The sequence below is a fragment of the Salvelinus alpinus genome, chromosome 31, assembly GCF_045679555.1.
Source record: "Salvelinus alpinus chromosome 31, SLU_Salpinus.1, whole genome shotgun sequence".
NCBI classification, from domain to species: Eukaryota; Metazoa; Chordata; class Actinopteri; order Salmoniformes; family Salmonidae; genus Salvelinus; species Salvelinus alpinus.
This window is the reverse complement of record NC_092116.1, coordinates 12,199,003-12,212,505: the sequence shown is the minus strand read 5'-3', so window position 1 is coordinate 12,212,505 and position 13,503 is coordinate 12,199,003. Positions and strand designations below refer to the sequence as shown.

Below are 13,503 nucleotides of genomic sequence, written 5' to 3'. Positions count from 1 at the left end.
CAGGTAAGCGAGACTTTCTTTGTTTCTATGTCTGGTGTGTCTGTCCTGTCTGTCTGTCCTCTTTTTTTGCTTTTTCTCACACTTTATTGTACACTTAGTTGAATCTCAGGTTTTGCCACAGTATTCCACTCATGTTGAATTTACTGACTTAATTGGCCTTACTCCATTAGCGACTTAGCCAAATACGGATTTTCTAAGTCAATTAACACATTTTCTTACAGTTTCCTGACACAATAATTAAGATGCTGGTTGAGTTATGCAAAGTAGTTTTCCATTGCTGGCTCTTGGTGTTCTAATGGAATCCTGAGTGCTATTCAATTCAGATAAAATTTTACTTATCTGCTCTTGCTTTAATATTCACTTCACTGGAGAAAAAGGTATTTGAATCAGGTTTAAAACTAGTAGCTAATTTCATCATATTGTTCATGAAATATCATGCTTTAGATTTTCTTATAGTTTTACCGTAACCTAACTAAATGTAACCTAACTAAATGAGATTCCTGTATTTAATTTGTATTTATTTTTTTCAACCCAATTTCGTGGTATCCAATTGGTAGTTACAGTCTTGTCTCATCGCTGCAACTCCCGTACGGACTCGGGAGAGGCGAAGGCCGAGAGCCATGCATCCTCTGAAACACAACCCAACCAAGCCGCACTGCTTCTTGACACAATGCCCATCCAACCCGTAAGCCAGCCGCACCAATGTGTACACCTGGCGACCGTGTCAGTGTGCACTGCCCGCCACAGGAGTTTCTAGTGCGCGATGAGACATGGATATCCCTGCCGGCCAAACCCTCCCTAACCCGGACGACGCTGGGCCAATTGTGCGCCACCCCTTGAGCCTCCCAGTCGCGGCCAGCTGCGACAGAGCCTGGACTCGAACCCAGAATCTCTAGCGGCACAGCTAGCACTGCGATGCAGTGCCTTAGACCACTGCGCCATTCGGGAGGCGAGATTCCTGTATGTTGTTGTAACTTTGTAATACTTGCAGTTGCTGGAGATACTTTGAATACTGACAGCAACAATTGGTCCCGAATCTAAAGTTATCTGCTGATACCGCAATCATAACCACTGCCACATACCGTACATATAAAAAGCAAATGTTTATCTTGATTACACACAACATCCTATTGAAACGCAAATGCTTACTGGCCCCGGACTCAAAAATAGATTGTACTTGTAGACCTATCTCTCTAAAGCAGAGACTCGTTATGCTCTGAATGGAGAATTGGCTCTAAAATCCCTTGACACTCTGAATGAGGTGTGCTCCATTATCCCCCACAATTACACAACAGCTCCCCACCTATAGAAAAGAGCCAGCTCTGTATATTCTCTCTCAAGCGCCTTGTCCTCTCTTCCTTATCACCACCACCGAGATGAACAAAAGGCCCCTGGCACGGTCCCCAAGGGCCCTTTGAAAAGGAAAGGTGGCAGATTCTCATGCAATCTCTCCCCTGTTTACGCTATGTCTCTGCACGTGTGTGTTTGTGTTTATGTATGTGTGTAGAAACACAATAACATGCACGTGCACACACACACACACACACACACACACACACGCACACGCACACGCACACGCACATGCACACACAGAGAGACTGGCGAAGGAAATGAGTGTCACAGCATCTGCTTCACTGAACCTGTGCCTCTCAGCTCCAATGCCAAGGCATTAGCATGTATATTACCATTCCATTCCACTTTGTCCCTAGCTATACCTACCCCTCCTTGTATCCCATCACCAGTTTGAAGGTGAGCGAAGCCGCATATGCCGCAGCAAAAAGCCCTTCCTGTGTTGCAATAAAGTGATGCTCTCTGGTCAAGGCAGATGAGAGTATGTCTCTGACTCACTCATGCAGAGACCCAGGCATAGCCACACTTTCACATCCCCATCCACACACATCCTCAACAGACCTGTCAATTTCTACCTGAATGAGAATATTCAGCAAATAGTTATTTTTCGGGGGCTTTATACCTTTTCTCTAGAATGTGTATTATAACTAGCACAACCAGCCAAATTCAAACATTGTCAAAGTTGCAACGCAACTTATTTTGGAGGCCTCATGTCTTATTCATGTAGTCTACTGAGCTGGGATGTAAGGGTGAACTTTTACATTAGAGGGCAGGGCAGTGGGTTTAGTTTGAGGACAATGTACGGGTAGTGTACTTTTACAAGGTTAAATTGCAATGCATAATACATAACACAAAAAGCCATAGAGATACCATTTTCTTTCTGCCTTGTACCAAAAATTCTCTATGTATCTCTGACATGGTTCTGTATCTCCCTTGGAGAATACAGTATGTCTGTATTTGCACGCCAAGATTTATTTGGGAAATTCCTCTGCCAGGTTCTTTATTTGGTGTTGTATACCACCAAAAATTACAATCTGAGTTCAATCTGTTGGCGTAGCTAGGAGCTTTATAGATTATCTATCCCACCTTGTATACCTCTTGCCGAGACGCTACAGCCACACAAGGCCCGCAATAGATACATAAACTAATCACCTGATGAAGACACTGCTAAGTAATACATATAAAGTGACTGTTCATTTAGTTCATTTGAGCTCCAGTGGCCTCTGCTAGGAGATTGGTTAGCATCTGTTTTTTTCTGGTAGCTTGCTCCAGGAGGAGATAATGGCTAATTCCATAAAGGGGGAAAAGTAAAATTGTTGTAATTGCCAAAGTCATGAAGCATCAGGGCTGCGAGGTGAAGGATCCAGTGGCAGAGATATTAGCATTTGGATGAGCCACGGACTTGATGGGAAATGCGATTAGCAATGAATTTCCTGGCTTAAAGAGAGAAAGTAATTTGCATGAAAGGCGAACCGCTAGCATAATGATGTTCGTACCCGAAATCTACTTGTCCAATGAATGAGGGCCCTAGTTTGCATATTGTACTTTTTTCCCCCTTGGATCTCTTTCTCCCTCTGTTTTGATTAACTCAGAGATGACTTAAGTCATATGTGATATGGGTGTTTGAATTAAGGATGTCTGATTTGAAATTGGAATTGGAAAACGGTAGGAGATGAAGGGTGATAAAAGATTAAAGAGAAGCAGATAAAATGGTGCAGGAGTCATAGTGTAGTTTTGATACCACGTATAGCATACAGTACCACCTTATGAGTCATAATACCCATAAAACCTAGCGGTCAAACAGGGAAAGGGTTCCAATCATTTTTCCCACCAGGGATTTTAGAAACACTTAAAATAAGGGCTGTGTTTCATGTAGGTTTACCCTGGCGTGACGTTTTGATAACCGTGTAAATCTGTCTTAAGACAAGGGGACTTTTATCAATATATTCGCCTGTGTTTACCCCCCCCAAAATGTAATGCCAATTAGCTGCTAATGTGGCTATCATAAAGAACGACAAATGCCATGAGGATCTGGACGAGACTGCTGAATCGAGGCGAAAATAAGTATCTCTGGATTAATTATCTAATGTTAGCTAAATGTAGTAATTAATAAATTGGCTACATTTCTTTAAATGGCCAATTTTGTGAAGTGTATTGTGTTTGACCACTAGGTTTTATGGGTATTTATGGGTATTTACTTAGGCAGCACAATCGTATGCTATTGTCACGTGGTATGGCTGTGTCAACTTTCTTCGCTGCAGATTCAGTCGTGATTAAGGAAGTTAATGTATCCATATATTCCCATTATACTGTGAACAGCGATTTCTCTCGCCATTCTCACAAGCATGCAGAGTTGTGCTGATGTGCTCAACTTGATAGTAAGAGTGGAAAATAGAAAGACTCTCTACTGTGACGGAAAAAAGACCTAAACAAAATCCATAATTTCTGTTTGTAAGGAGTGGTGCAGGGTGCTCTCGCTCTGTAAAAGTGACCACATTGTAGGAAAGGATTATCTTTTCACCCATAGCCAGAAGAAGCCTGTAGACTATAGCTTATGTATACTTAACTTTCTACACTTTGCAGTCTTCAGACACTCAAGAAGAAAATAGTTTGAATAGTGCATATTCATAATACAGAATGAGAAAATTCCTCAGAAAACTAAGGCTGAGTTTACACAGGCAGCCTAATTCTGTTCTTTTACCCAATTATTGGCAAAAGATTTGATCTGATTGGTCAAAAGACCAATAGTGGAAAAATATCAGAATTGCCTGTGTAAACACAGCCTAAGTGCATGAAGGAATTAAGTGCATCTGCTTCTGTAAAGCGAGGAGGAAGATAATATAATTCCACCCACGTAAACCAATAAGAATGTCCATTAAAAACTGATTTGTGTGTTGGTACTGTATGTATTTGTACGCCTTACTGGCATAGATTCACAACAGTGATAAACTTAAACCAATGTTCCCAGTCTGAAGTTCAGAGTCAGAGTAGAACCCGGACAAATAATATCATATTCTTTATTTTATCATTCCCCTGAGTTGCAGTGCCCAGACTACGCTTGCTTTTTAAATCCAGCAAGGAACAGAATAAGTCTAGACCAAGAATATTCATAAGCACCACACAGACATATCACATATTTTTTTTTACTCCTCTTCACCATACTACTTTGCATGGATTTGCATTTCAAGTCCACTAGGAACTACTTTTCTGTGTCGTGATGTAGGGTCTTAATACAAATTCTTCACATTACTTTGTTTCTCTGCAAGTTCCTCTACTCTGTACTCTACTCTGTATCTCAGGTTGTACTTCAAAGAAGCACAGCCCGAAAGAAAAAACAAAACATTGACTGAGTGCTCAAATTGCTCGTGAAGCAAATAGCTGGCTCAGCTTTCTTGGACTGCCAGAGCAAGGCATGCAGTGAGGGTGAAGCAGGTGGCTATTGTAAAATTGCAGAGCCTGAGATCACTATGCTTGCAAAAAGCAATGCAGGAGGTGAACAAGGCAGCATAGGGAGCCAGGAGCGAGAACGCTATTCAGTTTGGTTCACCGACAAGTTCTGTAGACGCCAAGACCCAGGCTACAATACAGAAGACTCAGAACACTCAATTGTGCTGCAGAAGTACTTTTTTCAATAAATAGAGGCTTTCAAAATCCTGCTGACTTCAACCCAGGTGAACTCCTTTTGAGGGGAAGAATACATGGAAGAATTATAAAAGTGCCTGAGACAGCCGTTTTAAGTGTATCAGAAGTCCTGTAACCTTATTTGTGCATGGGTGAAAAAAGAACCCCCATCATCCCATACTCTTGTCTGAGATGTTTGACTCATTCATGTTTCCTAAATCAGCAGAATTGTGCATTTCTTTCTGGTTCCCGGGCAGTTGAGTAACAGGTGGAGCGTGGCAGTTGGTTATTTCCATCAGGGCAAAAAGTAGTCATTTGTAGGGAAATTCCATCAGGCCTAATTGAACAGACACAGATTATTTAGACTTCCCATTATGGATTTTCATTACACCCTCTTCTAAACGCGTCCATAGACTGAGGTATTTCATCAATATTGTCAGATAGTCCCTGTCTTCTATAAATCTGTCCAGATAGATAGCTTTTGCAATATGTGCGTTTTTCAAACAACCACAAGCCTCTGAATGATTGTAAAAACTGTGGCGACTCTGCACATTATAATATAAATCTGCTGGACAAAAGAAGAGTCTTGTATTGGCACTCCCCTCAATTCTAAATCCCAGTCTCGTTCATCACCAAAAATGGAACAGATAATGACAAGTTATTTATGATTGTAATTAAAAAGATTGAATTGACTGTCATCGAAGAAATTGATCTCTCGGTGGATGATAATTCTCAAAATGTCTCTGCTTAATTCATCGAGGGGGAGAATCGGTATTTGTACAGTACTGAGCATGATTTAAGACGAAAAAGAGCGCTGATGTGGTGTTTAGCAAAAAATGACCCACGTCTGGCTGCTAACAAGATGGATGTGAAGCTTTACGGTCCAATAGCGAGTGCGAAAACATCTGCTGAAGCCACAAAGGGACTGGGATTGCACTGTGAAAATGATAGATAACATGGTGGCCAGAATGGCACAGTATTTTTTTATTATTAAAGTAAACACAACCCCCTATAAATGAATCATTATCGATTCGGAGAGATAGGTCAGTTGTTTTCTGCTTGGTGCTCCCAGACGTCATGCAGTGTCCTATGTAACAACCTCAGGTCGCAAAATTGGGGGTGCAATTAGTTGCTTAGTGATTGAAAATGCTAATGTCTTGTCACATCTCCTGACAACAGTAATTTGACTTGTTAATGGCCCCAAAAGGTTGGAGAATACAAAAAAAAGCCAACCAACTAATCTCCTACATGGACACGCCAGACAAGGCCTTTTACAAGTAAATTTCAAGGCCTAAACATTCCAATACCCAAACAGTATACACTGAGTGTAAAAAAACATTAGGAACACCTGCTCTTTCCATGACATAGACTGGCCAGGTGAATCCAGCTGAAAGCTATGATCCCTTATTGATGTAACTTGTTTAATTCACTTCAATCAGTGTAGATGAAGAGGAAGAGACATATTAACAAAGGATTTTTAAGCCTGGAGACAACTGAGACATGGATTGTGTATGTGTGCCATTCAGAGGGTGAATGGGCAAGACAAAATGATGAAGTGCCTTTGAACGGGGTATGGTAGTAGGTGCCAGGTGCACCAATTTGAGTGTGTCAAGAACTGCAACGCTGCTAGGTTTTTCACACTGGAGTCAACATGGGCCAGCATCCCTGTGAAACGCTTTCGACACCTTGTAGAGTCCATGGTGTTCTTAATGTTTGGTATACTTAGTGTATTATGCCCCTAAGTTATGCAATTTTGGTGAGAGATACCTATCTATGGTTATACTGTAGGTTTCATTACACTGATGACACTACCATACAAGTCAAAGGGCGTGTCAGGAACCGAATAATAGCTCAATCATTTCAATTATCTCCATTAGTTCTGTAGCATTAAAACATGTCACAAAGCTGGAGAGGCTTATCTTTTGCGTATAAGTAGCCACCTGCACACACCAGTCACAATCATCGAATTGACAAGGGGCTCTTTGGTGGAATTTGTTGTCGTCGTCATCATTACCTTTGAACATTCCGTGGGCTGTGGGGACTTAAAGGTCGTCAAGTGGGAGTGTATCAGTCTGAGTCAAGGGGTGCTAATGCAGGTGCTTGACTTTGATCTTGGCCATACTCAAGTCATTTTCTACTAGATTAATCGGGCACTTCAGGGTCACTCCTAATGCATCTCACGATGCTCTCGAAAAAACCTCTTCAAGCCTGCCTACAGGGGTATTGCTAATTAAAGCCAAACAGCTTTAGACTGGCAAAAAAAACAAGGTATGGGACAGCCTAACTTTAGTTGAATTATTTAAAATGTGTTATACCAAAGTATTGAAGTTATTTGCGAGGCCTCATGACATTCTTTGCTCATTCCTCTGATTTTTGTGGCTGTATAGAATACATTGAGAACAAGTCTCTCAAACCAAAAGTTTACCACGAGTTTCAAACTCACCTTTCAAGGTTCAAGTGTCCTATGACAAGACCTTGAGCCTAGATATAGCCATTTGTGTAATGCATGCCTCAAAACCACCCACGTCCCGTGGAGACACCCCAACTTCTGCCGCAGTAAATTCTGTCTGCTTAATTGAAAAGCATGATGTAACCCGGTTCCATTAAGGCCTGTTGGGACACAAGTTGTCCGTTCTTGTTAGTCCAAGAATGAGTACTCTCCACTTTCTGCAGCAAGCTCTTAGCCCCAGTCTTTTCAATTATTTATTTACCGTTTTCCTCTGGCCATTTATGCACTGCCTTTCTCAGGTGGACATGAACTTGTATAAAGTCTGTTTTCTCAGACATGGACGAGCACTGAGACATGACCTGTAAAATATCACAGTGTTGTTATACTAAAATAGTTTAAGTTCAGGGAGAAAATTGGGAAGAGTTCTTACATTTGAGAGCATGGCTTGCCTTACATAAACAAAAGCATTTTTAACTAAACTTGTAGCACATGCTCTTTTAAAAATGTATCTGTCCGCAAAAACCTGCCTGGCCTGTTTCACACCTAAAAAACTAATTGATGAATACTGCAAGAAAATAATGTGCTTCATGCACAGTTCACACCAGGTCATTAGTTACACCTGTTTCACCAAACTGACCCATTTGTTTCTGAATGTAAGGCACATGAAGGTTAATGAACCAATACGATATCTTACAGGCCGACCTTCTGTCTTGTTTTCCTGACCAGCAGGGAGGCTAACCTGGTCTCCGACACTGCCTTGGCCTCCTGCTGGGACGGGCTTCTGGCCTGGGTCTGTGTCAATGCTCCCTATCCAGATATACAGTACCAGTCAAAAGTTTGGACACACCTTCTCATTCAAGGGTTTTTCTTTATTTGTACAATTTTCTACATTGTAAAATAATAGCGAAGACAACAAAACTATGAAATAACACATATGGAATCATGTAGTAACCAAAAAAGTGTTAAACAAATCAAAATATGTTTTAGATTTTAGATTCTTGAAAGTAGCCACGCTTTGCCTTAATTACAGCTTTGCACACTCTTGGCATTCTCTCAACCAGACTCACCTGGAATGCTTTTCCAACAGTCATGAAGGAGTTCCCACATATGCAGTTCCCACATAGGCTGCTTTTCATTCACTCTGTGGTCTAACTCATCCAAAACCATCTCAATTGGGTTGAGGTCGGGTGATTGTGGAGGCCAGGTCATCTGATGCAGCACTCCATCACTCTCCGTCCTGGTCAAATAGCCATTACACAGCGTGTGTTTGAGGTCATTGTCCTGTTTAAAATCAAATGATAGTCCCACTAAAATTTGGACTCATCAGACCAACGGACAGATTTCAACCGGTCTAATGTCCATTGCTCATGTTTCTTGGCCCAAGCAAGTCTCTTCTTATTATTGGTGTCCTTTAGTAGTGGTTTCCTTACAGCAATTTGACAATGAAGGACTCATTCACAGTCTCCTCTGAACAGTTGATGTTGAGATGTGTCTGTTACTTGAACTCTGTGAAGCAGTTATTTGGGCTGTAATTTCTGAGGCTGGTATCACTAACAAACTTATCCTCTGCAGCAGAGGTAACTCTGGGCCTTCCTTTCCTGTGGTGGTCCTCATGAGAACCAGTTTCATCAGAGTGCTTGATGATTTTTGTGACTGCACTTGAAGAAACGTTCAAAGTTCTTGAAATTTTTCAGATTGACTGACCTTCATGTCTTAATGTAATGATGGACTGTTGTTTCTCTTTGCTTATTTGAACTGTTCTTGCCATAATATGGACTTGGTCTTTTACCAAATAGGGCTATCTATTTATTTTGCACTTTTTTGGTTAATATGTGATTCCATATTTGTAATGTCTTCACTATTATTTTACAATGTAGAAAATAGGAAAAATGAAGAAAAACCCTTGAATGAGTAGGTGTGTCCGAACCTTTGACTGGTACTGTGTGTTGTGGAACAAAATGTACAAGTTAATGATTAGTGGATGTGATTGTATTCCTTACCTCAAGACTGGGGAGGGGTAAGGTAATCGTCTGATCTCTACTTTTCCTTGTTGGAGCTTCATGGGAATACAATGAAAGATCAACTGTTATTGTTTATCTCAATGCTACATTTATTCAGAATCTTTTACAGGAGACCTGGAATACCCAAACTTCATTAAACATACTGTACATAGACTGAGTGTACAAAACATTAAGGACACCTGCTCTTTCCATGACATAGACTGACCAGGGGAATTCAGGTGAAAGCTATAATCCCATATTGATGTCACTTGTTAAATCCACTTCAATCATTGTAGATAAAGGGGAGGGGACAGGTTAAAGAAGGATTTTTAAGCATTGAGACAATTGAGACATGGATTGTGTATGTGTGCCATTTAGAGGGTGAATGGGCAAGACAAAATATTTAAGTGTCTTTGAACGGGGTATGGTATTAGGTGCCAGGCGCACCGGTTTTGTCAAGATCTGCAAAGCTGCTGGGTTTTTCCACATTCAACAGTTTCCCGTGTGTATCAGGAATGGTCCACCACCGAAAGGACATCCAGCCAACTTCATACAACTGTGGGAAGCATTGGAGTCAAAATGGGACAGCATCCCTGCGGAACGCTTTCGACACCTTGCAGAGTCCATTCCCCAACGAATTGAGGCTGTTCTGAGGGCAACTCAATATTAGGTAACCTTAATGTTTTGTACTCTCAATATATGTCACACAAATACATGATGCTATACACCTAAATACAGTTAAAATACAGTTCTTCAAAGTAGAACGTACAATACATAGCCCAAATGATTTTGAGCAGGTTAGACGTACAATAATAGACACATTAAAACATGAGGAGAATTAAATGAATGAAAGTCCTCATGGCATTAAGCATGAAATCCTCAAAAGGGCTTCATCACAGACAGGAAAGCATATTTATGAAAGAAACACCAGTACTACGCTGTTTATGTATTCCTAGCCACATCTTCTTTATTTACAAATGTTTATTGTGCTCAAAAGGAGAGATTGGAGGTTGATGGACTGTTAAAACCAGAGCTCCCTAGCGTACGCCTCCCGGATGATGAAGAAAAAAATAAAGAGACTCGCATCTCTGATTTGTGTTTGGCAAATAGCTTTGAGATTTTTTGAAGTAGCTTTTCTTTTTCTTTGCTCCTCCTCTGAATATTACTTATCATAACAGAAAAAGTGCTGATGGCAGATAAGATGACGAATAAGAATTTTTTACCCCACGCTAAACAAATGAGGTTCCGTTTTCTAAGGAAAATTGATTCATCGCTCAGGGTAACAGACAGCAAATGGAATATGCTAAGTGAAAACCTAAACAGAGGCATAGGGAGGGAGGGAGGGAGGGAGGGAGGGAGGGAGGGAGGGAGAGAGAGACGTAGAGACACCCAGACAGAAAGAAAGAAAGAGGTGGATATAAAAGGATGAAAAGACAAACTCATGTAAAGATAGGAGGAAGGAGTCACAGGAGGACATTCTGACAAGAGAGAGGTAGACAAACAAAAAGCAGTAGAGGGAGGCAGCATCTACCTATTATTCTCTATAAACCTCTCTCTTTTCAGCTTTCCCTCCCTCCCTCCCGCCACCCTCCATGCTCCCTCTAGGTGATCTCCACCACTCAAAGGTAGTACATCTGTCTGAGCTGAAGTGCAGTCTGCAAAGCTGGGTGAGCATTTGAGTCAAAACAGAGCTTTGTGCCTGCCTGCCTGGCCAGGCCTGTGGAGAGAAAGCCCCAGTGTCCGTCATTCTCCATCTCTCCTTTTCATCTTTCTCTTTATCTGTCCATTTCAGCCCAACTGACCCCCGGGGCATCCAACACACACTCATTACCGACCTCTCTACCTACCCCCCTCTCTCCCTCGCTCTGCTCTCTGTGCTTAAGTGTAAATAGAGGGATATCATGGCCAACTTGTCATGTTTATGAATGTCGCAGCTCTGAGAATATGCACAGGCCCCTTGCCAGCAGTGCAGTGGCATCACATACAGGTAACTGCCAAAATAATGGAAACACTTGAGTAAATGAGGGATACAAAGTATATTGATAGCAGGTGCTTCCACACAGGTGTGGTTCCTGAGTTAATTAATCAATTAACATCCCATCATGATTAGGGTCATGTATAAAAATGCTGAGCAGGCCGTTATTTTGGCCATTATTTGGCTACCATGGATATGACCCCACAAGTGGTCACTGAATGGTTTGATGAGCATGAAAATTATGTAAACCATATGCCATGGCCGTCTCAGTCACCAGATCTCAACCTAATTGAACACTTATGGGACATTCTGGAGTGGTGCCTGAGATTAGCATTTTCCACCACCATCAAAAAAACACAAAATTATGGAATTTCTTGTGGAAGATTGGTGTCACACCTCCGATATATTTCCAGACACTTGTAGAATCTATGCCAAGGTGCATTTAAGCTGTTCTGGCTCATCATGGCCCAATGCCCTGTGCCCTAGGGGTGAAAGCGTAGCCTAGTGGTTAGAGTGTTGGACTAGTAACTGAAAGGTTGCAAGTTCAAGTCACAAAGCTGGAAAGGTACAAATCTGTTGTTCTGCCCCTGAACAAGGCAGTTAACATGCTCTTCCTAGGCTGTCATTGAAAATAACAATTTGTTCTTAACTGACTTGCCTGGTAAAATAAAAAAGACACTGTTTCCTTTATTTTCGCAGTTACCTGTTCATCTCTGTTGCACTGATGTTGTCAGCTGATGTAGCTGATGTAATCTACTAGCTACTGGCCATGACAGATTGGTGACTGGGCTACAGGGACTGCAGGCATAGAGGAACAGTGTGTGGGGTTAGTTTAGAGGGGCTGGCCTATGGAATCCCATCACTTCCCTATCTGTCATTCTACAGTGAAAGGGATTTTTGCCTTGGCAGGAGCAGTGTTCAGTTCTGTACAGTTTGATTTCTGCGAGAGGCCGTTTGTCCTCGTAATGAACCTCTCATATTAAAAGAGCAGTCATTTGTCCTGGTATTGACAAGAGCTAGCGTTTTGCGTACATTTATGTGGGGAAAAAAGTTTTCAATAGATAAAATTAAAATCAAATACATTTTTATTAGTCACATGCGTTGAATACAACAGGTGTAGACTTTACCTTGAAATGCTTACTTACGAGCCCTTTCACATCAATGCGGAGTTAAAAAGTAAGAAAATATTAGAAAAATAAAAAAGTAAATAGTAACACAATAAAACAACAATAACGAGGCTATGTACAAGGAGTCCCGGTACTGAGTTAATGTGCAAGGGTACGAGGTAGTTGAGGTAATTGAGGAATAATGTGCATAATGTAGATAGGGGTAAAAGTGACTAGGCAATCAGGATTGATCATAAACAGAGTAGCAGCAGCGTATGTGAAGAGTGTGAAAGTGTGTCTATGTGTGAGTGTGTATGTGTGTGTGGCGTCAATATGCATATTTAGTGTGTGAGTGTGTTTGTATATGTGTGTTGGAGTGTCAGTGTAGTATGTATGAGTGTGGGGGTAGAGTCCAGTGAGTGTGCATAGAGCCAGTGCAAGAATGTCAAAAAACTAAAGGGGTCAATGCAAATAGTTCAGCAGTCTTATGGCTTTGGGGTAGAAGCTGTTCAGGAGCCTTTTGGTCCTAGACTTGGCGCTCCGGTACGGCTTGCCATGCGGTAGCAGAGAGAACAGTCTATGACTTGGATGGCTGACACCGCCTTGTATAGAGTTTCTGGATGGCAGGGAGCTCGGCCCTAGTGATGTACTGGGCCATACGCACTACCCTCTGTAGCTCCTTGCGGTTGGATGCCAAGCAGTTGCCATACCAAGCATTGATGCAGCCAGTCAGGATGCTCTCAATGGTGTAGCTGTTGAACTTTTTGGGGATCTGAGGGCCCATACCATTGATGTGAGCCATGACCAGCCTTTCAAAGTGTTTTATGACTACAGATGTGAGTGCTACAGTGCGATAGTCATTCAGTCAGATTACCCTGGCGCTTCTTGGCACTGGGGCTATTGTGGGCTGCTTGAAACATGTAGATATTACAGACTGGGTCAGGGAGAGGTTGAAAATATCAGTGAAGACACTCGCCAGCTCGTCAGCACATGCTCTTAGTA

The 13,503-nt window shown here is 41.7% G+C and overlaps 1 protein-coding gene across 39 annotated transcripts in view; it reads left to right on the top strand.

Annotated features, from left to right (window-relative positions):
- The window catches only part of LOC139561502 (receptor-type tyrosine-protein phosphatase delta-like), a 600,941-nt gene that overhangs the window by 477,171 nt on the left and 110,267 nt on the right, over positions 1 to 13,503 (top strand). The gene's annotated exons all lie outside the window — the stretch shown is intronic.